Below are 7,161 nucleotides of genomic sequence, written 5' to 3' on the forward strand. Positions count from 1 at the left end.
ATTTTGCATAGAAATAATCAATTTTCTCTGGGTCTTAGAAATGCCAGCCATTAATTAGAGCTGGCATTATTTTGTATTTAAATTGGAGCTGGCATTATTCTATATTTTCCTATATTACCAACTGCATTATGTCTTCTCATTTTTAAACTTTGTATCATTTTTCTTTTTTGTACCGGTAGTTTTCCCTAAATCAAGCTTGCTAGGATTTCTTGTTTTCTTCTTGGCATCTCAAACAATGCAATTTGGGTATATCTGTAATTTCACAAATGTTTTGTTTCTATTTTTCCAAAAATTGTATTAATTTTGTTTATATAACTTCTTTTGGTTGATTTTGCTAGTCTTTTTCTACTGTTTACACCATATTCCTTCTTTAAATTTCAAGGTATTATAGTTTTAGTTATATCCCACAGATTTTGGTATAATGATCTCTCTTTGTAATATACATAGTTTTATAATTTTAGCCTTTAGCTTGTGATTTAAAGGTTCTTTAGGAAGATTAATTATTTTTTTTTTTGTTTGTTTGTTTGTTTTGTTAATCCTCCCCTGAGGATATTTTTTCTATTGATTTTTAGAAAGAATGGGAGGGAGGGAGGAAAGGGAAGAGGGAAAGAGAGGAAAATAGAGAGGAAGAGGGAGAACATGGATGTGAGAGACAGAGTGATTGGTTATCTCTTGCCCAGGAACTCCACTAGGGCCAGGGATCAACTCGCAACCCAGGTACAGCTAGGAATCAAGCCTACAACCCAACACTCTAACCATTTAGCCACACTGTCTAGGGTGAAAGATTACTTCTTAATTTCTAGATTGTTTCATAATGCTTCCCCATTACTTTTTTTTTCTTTCTTTTCTTTTCATTCCTATTTATTTATTTATTTATTTATTTTACTTTTATTTTCCCCTTTATTGATTAAGATATTACATATGTGTTCTTATCCCTCCATTGCCTTCCACCTTCCCACTCATGTCCTTTACCCCCCTGTCGTCTGTGTCCATTGGTTAGGCTTCTATGCATGCATACAAGTCCTTTGTTGGATTTCTTCCTCTTAACCCCATCCTGTCCCTACCTTGACTCTGAGGTTTGACAGTCTGATCAATACTTCTCTGTCTCTGGATCTGTTTTTAATCGTCAGTTTATGTTGTTCATTATATTCCATAAATGAGTGAGATCATGTGATATTTATCTTTCTCTGACTGGTTAATTTCACTTAGCATAGTGCTCTTCCATTCCATCCATGCTGCTGCAAATGGTAAGAATTCCTTCTTTTTTACCTCAGCATATTATTCCACTATGTAGATATACTATAGTTTTTTAATCCACTCATCTGCTGATGGGCACTTACGCTGTTTTCAAATCTTAGCTATGGTGAATTGTGTTGCTATGAACATAGGGGTGCATATATCCTTTCTGATTGGTGTTTCTAGCTTCTTGGAATATAGTCCTAGAAGTGGGATCACTGGGTCAAATGGGAGTTCCATTTTTAGTTTTTTGAGGGAACTCCATACTGTTCTCCACAGTGGCTGCACCAGTCTGCATTCCCACCAGCAGTGCACGAGGGTTCCTTTTTCTCCACACCCTCGACAGCACTTGTCATTTGTTGATTTGTTGATGATAGCCTTTCTGACAGGTCTGAGATGGCATTGTCATTTTGATTTATGGGGAAACCATAGAAATACTAGAAGAATCCAAAGGCAGCAAAATCTCAAACATATGCCGAAGCAATTTCTTCACCAATACTGCTCCTAGGGCAATGGAAACAAAAGAGAAAATAAACAAATGGAACTACATCAAAATAAAAAGCTTTTTCACAGCAAGAGAAACCATCAACAAAACAACAGGAAAGCCCTGCATGGGAGAACATATTTGCCAATGTTATCACTGATAAATCTTTAATCTCTAACATTTACAGGGAATTCATACAATTTAACAAAAGGAAGATAAACAACCTAATAAAAAAAAATGGGCAACGGACATAAATAGATACTTTTCGAAAGAAGACATAAGGAAGGCCAAGAGTCATATGAAAACATGCTCAAAGTCACTAATCATCCTCATTACCTTTTTAAATTTTATTCATTTATGATCAGAAGTTGGAGCCTGTAAAAAAAATCTACTACTTTGATTTTATCTAGATTTCCTTTGTGGCAAAATAAATTAAAAATAAATTGATTTTGTATTTATATCAGTAAAATTTTAAAATGAAGTCATCTAATATCAGGAACCAACATTCTTTCCCTCTCTCTTTCTCATGCTCACTCTACACACACACACACACACACACACACACACACACACACATTAAGTCAATTAGGTTGGTATTTTAAAAAATTATTTTACACAATTCATCTTTTTTTGTATTCTACTAATTATATATGATCCTGAAAGAGATGTGTGAATTCTGTCACTCTAAGTTCATTTTTATTAATAATGATATTTTTGATATTTATGTTTTTGATATTTATCTGCTATTTGGGGGGGGGAGTATATGGATTGTGATTATTCTATGCTCATTCCAGAGCCCCAAATTCCACCTGTATCAACTCAATAACCCTTTTCTTCCTTATTATATTTCTCTTTGTTTCCTCAACATTTTTTTTTATACCTTGCCAAGAGTATAGGGAGGATGATGTCATCAGCTAAATATCTCAGAAAAAGTATTTCAACATTGTTATAATTTAATGATTTGGCTTTTCTGAATTGCCCTTTATCTTTAGTAAAAATTGGGCACTGATGCCTTGACTCCCAGTGGTAGGTATGACTTTACTTTCACATACTTTTTTTTTTTTTTTTTTTTTTTTTTAAGCAGCCTTATGGACAAGTAGTCTATCACAGGATCAATTGATTCCAATGAGCCCCCTTTTCCATAAGGTCATAAGTCATGTTGCTACTTCCAATTCAAGGAAATTTCTTTTCCATTTTGCTCTAATATAGTTCACAAATTTCCCCTCTTTTCACTAAGTTTGCTATATCATGCTAAAATAAACCTAGCAAACAATATGTTCAAATTAGTGTTTTCCCCAATTTTGAATTCTTCTCAATTTCACTTTTCAATAACTCTGGAGTTGTAACTAGTTGTGCTAATTATGTGTGTGTGTGGCTGGGAGTGGGGGAGAGGGAAGGGGGGAGGGAGGAAATCTCAGGCCTCTCCAAATACACTCCAAATACTACACAAGCATAAAATGCCCAAAGGCTCAGAGAGCACCCTGCTCAATAGACAAAAGAAAGGAAATGGACAACATTGAAAATTCAGTCCTTCAGATTTTACCTAAACCTCTCTTCTAATTATTCATATTCATGAACATCAAAGTCAATTTCATCTCAAGCAGTTTAGTAGTGTGCTTTAGTTTCTTAAAAACTTTTGAATAATTATAAATGTAATTATTAAGAATACTTTAATCATAAGTATGACTCAGTCTAGGCAAAACCAATTAAGAAAGAATGCCAGAAACTAGAATCAAATTCACATCAAGAAATGTCAGCAATGTTTACAACATTGCCTAGAGTTCACACTTGGGCAATTTCTTTAGGTCACAATATATATTTTTAAATATATTTTTACTAGAGGCCCAGTGCACGAAATTTGTGAACAGGGAGGTGGGAGTGTAGCTCAGTCCAGTCTGCACCCTCTACAATCTGGGACCCCTCTTATAATCCAGGACTGCTGGTTCCCAACTGCTCACCTGCCTGCCTTCCTGATTGCCCCTAACTGCTTCTGCCTGCCAGCCTGATCATCCCCTAACCACTCCCCTGCCAGCCTGATTGCCCCTAGCTGCCCTCCCCTGCAAGCTAAACACCCCCCCCCCCAACTGCCCTCCCTTATTAGGTCTGGTCCCTTCCAACTTCCATCCCCTGCTGGCCTGATTGCCCACAACAGCCCTCCATTGTAGGCTTGGTTTCTTCCAACTGCCCTCCCCTGCTGGCCATCTTGTGGTGGTCATCTTGTGTCCACAAAGGGGCAGCCATCTTGTGTGTTGGAGTGATGGTCAATCTGCATATTTCTCTTTTATTAGATAGGATAGAGGCCTGGTGCAGGGGTGAGGGCCAGCTGGTTTGCCCTGAAGGATGTCCCGGATCAGGGTGGGGGTTCCCTTGGGGTATGGGGTGGCCTGGGCGAGGTTCCCTTGTGGTAGTTTGCAGGCTGACCATGCCCCCCGGCAACCCAAGTGGAGGCCCTGGTATCTGGGATTTATTTATATTCTATAACTGAAACTTTGTAGCCTTGAGCAGAGGTCAGGGCCAGCCAGTGCGGGGTGGAAAGCTTGGCTTCCTCCATTGCTAGGGGCAACCCAAGCCTCCTGCTTGCTCTAGCTCCGTGGCCACTGCCATATTTGTTGGGTTAATTTGCATACTCACTTCTGATTGGCTGGTGGGTGTGGCTTGTGGGTGTAGGGAATGTACAGTTAATGTGCATATTTCTCTTTTATTAGATAGGATTGATTTTAGAGAGGAAGGGAGAGGGAGAGAGAGATAGAAACATCAATGATGAAAGAGAATCATTAATTTGCTGCCTTCTGCATATCCCCTACTCAGGATGGAGCCCATAACCCAGGCATGTGCCCTTGACCAGAAGCAAACCCAGGACCTCTCTGTCTGGAGGCGTATGTTCTACCCGCTGAGCCAAACCAGCTAGAGAAGGTCACAATATTTTTATGCTGTGTTCCACCAGAGGCAGCTCATAAGACACTTGCATATTTAGATTATGTACAGCTGTGGATGATACTACCCTCAGAGAGTGAAGCTCTGACCAGGTGTGAGAAATTCCTTTCTGCCATTCCCAAAGGGGTTTGTACAGGGTGGGGTCCTGAACACCCACCACCTTTCCTGACCTGCTTGCTCTGCAGACTCTGGCTACATGCCTGCAGTGAAGGTCAGTTTCCCAGAAAGACTTCCTTTTTTGAAGTTTGTAATCAAACACATATTTCTCCACTCTTCTACAAAAATAAGACACTGACCCACTGACCACTGCTCTAAGGCATTCTTGTATCCAGCTGTGTGTCTCCTCACTAAGATAAGACCTACAGCACATGTCTACTTCCCAGGCCTCCTCACTGACAGAGGAGACCTGTATGAATATTCTCCTTCTTGCCTCTCACCCGGCCACATCTCACTAATGTATAGATCCTACTAAACCAGCTTTTGGTTTTCATTTCAACCTACTATTAGGGTTTCCCTTTAAATATCTATTTCAAGTATTTTTGTTTAATATTTGGTTGAACCATTTTAAATTGCTCTAAAGATAACTTTTATATAAAAATGGCAATTTTATATGGTTTAATCTAATATATGATGCATTTCCATGCACTTTATTTATTACTCATTTGTATCTAACCACACAGCCTAAGATATTTAAAGCAGCTTATTTCAGGCTGATATCTCTATTGTATTTATTGTTGGAGGTGAGACCTTTCTTGAGTCCTCTTCTCTGTTAGGACCTAAATGCTAAGAGAGCACAGTGTTGTATTGTGCTTGAGGGTTCAAATCCCCCCACAGCCTAAATCTAGATATATGATAACATATATACAAGTTCCTGAACTTTGGCAGGATGAGGATAATAACAGAAACCACCACAGTTGAGTAAATGTTGATAAAGTGCTTGAACAGTATTTGACACAGAATAAGTATTATGGAACTAGTTTATATCCACAAAGAAAACCAAATTATTTTTTTTTCTTTTAACCTGCAGGCAAAATAAAATATTTAAAAAATTGGCAACTTATTTGTATCTTGCCTGACTTCTCTGACTTGATGCCTAGACCTGTGGGATTTTAGATACATCTGTCTGCATTATGGTTCTGGCAGTGACCTGCTTCATTCTGAAACTGTTGGGAAATTTAGAGTATGTCTATGAGGTATACTCCATTTGTTACTCAACTCAAGGGAAAATGACTTTTCTGATGAGGTCTAGCAAAAAAAATTCAAGACATCATTAACGTAAAGGAAATGGAAAATGCAAATAAGGGCCCTGAGAAATTTAGTGTTGATAAGACAGATATAAAATTTTAATTAGATAAAGATTCCCTTTAGTAGTTAAGTTGTAGAATGTAGAAAATGCTCAGTGACATGTCCCTGCTGTTTTATTAACACTGATGTCTCACTGAGTGGGGTATGAGGATGTAATCCTAAGCAAATATTTATACTATTTCAAGAAAACTCTAAGTCAGTCTGTTGTTACATGGAAATAGACCATGGCAAGGAAGAAAAGAAATTTAAGCTTTTGTAACCTGTTTTTACCATAAATGTGCAGAAATTTGAGAATAAAAGAAAGATACAAGAACTGCTCAGTTAAGAAGTTATAAGGGGAGGCCACAGGCTCGGTGGGTGGTCCATGAGGAGAGAAGTAAACATGGGAAACAGTGATAAGTAGCAGAGAAAAACTGCAATTGCAAAGAAGTAAAAGTTGAGCAAATATACAATGAGTAAACTGATAAGTTCCCCAAATAAAATAGATTAAAGTCAGTTTCAAGACAAAACTTGGGAGAATAGTTGTATCCCCTAAAACAGGGACAGAGGCAAGGTTCTACAATGGTAAAACACATCCTATGGAATTTCCTAAATCTTACCACAGTCAAAACTGCCCAGTTTCTCTATTTTTTTTTAAAGCAATGACTAGGAGCTTATTATTTTAATGTTACCATTTGATATGGGTTAATGGCCATACTGATGAAGGCAAGAATATGGTATAATGGCAACATAAGGAATTCTTGGAATCTAGATGTTCAAGACTGACCAACACTGACTAATTGAGAGAATCTAGTCATGGACTCACTAATAATAAGGGGAGTTGTCTCTAGTTGGATACAGAAGATATTTCAAGTCCATGATGTGAATGTACAACAGCCTTTTTATCCATTTATCTACTGATGGGCATTTGGGCTGTTTCCAGATCTTAGCTACTGTAAATAAAGCTACTATGAACATAGGGTGCATTTATTCTTTCTGACTAGTGCTTTGGGTTTCTTAGGGTATATTCCTAGAAGTTGGATCACTGGGTCAAATGGAAGTTTCATTTTTAATTTTTGAGGAAACTCCACACTGTTTTCCATAGTGGTTGTACTAGTCTAATCTGCTTTCCCACCACCACTGTACTAAGTACTGTACTTAGGTTTCCTTTTCTACACATCCTCGCCAGCACTTGTTGTTTATTGATTTATTGGTAGTAGCTA

The sequence above is a fragment of the Pipistrellus hanaki genome (assembly GCF_964339955.1).
Source record: "Pipistrellus hanaki genome assembly, chromosome: 3".
Lineage (NCBI taxonomy): Eukaryota > Metazoa > Chordata > Mammalia > Chiroptera > Vespertilionidae > Pipistrellus > Pipistrellus hanaki.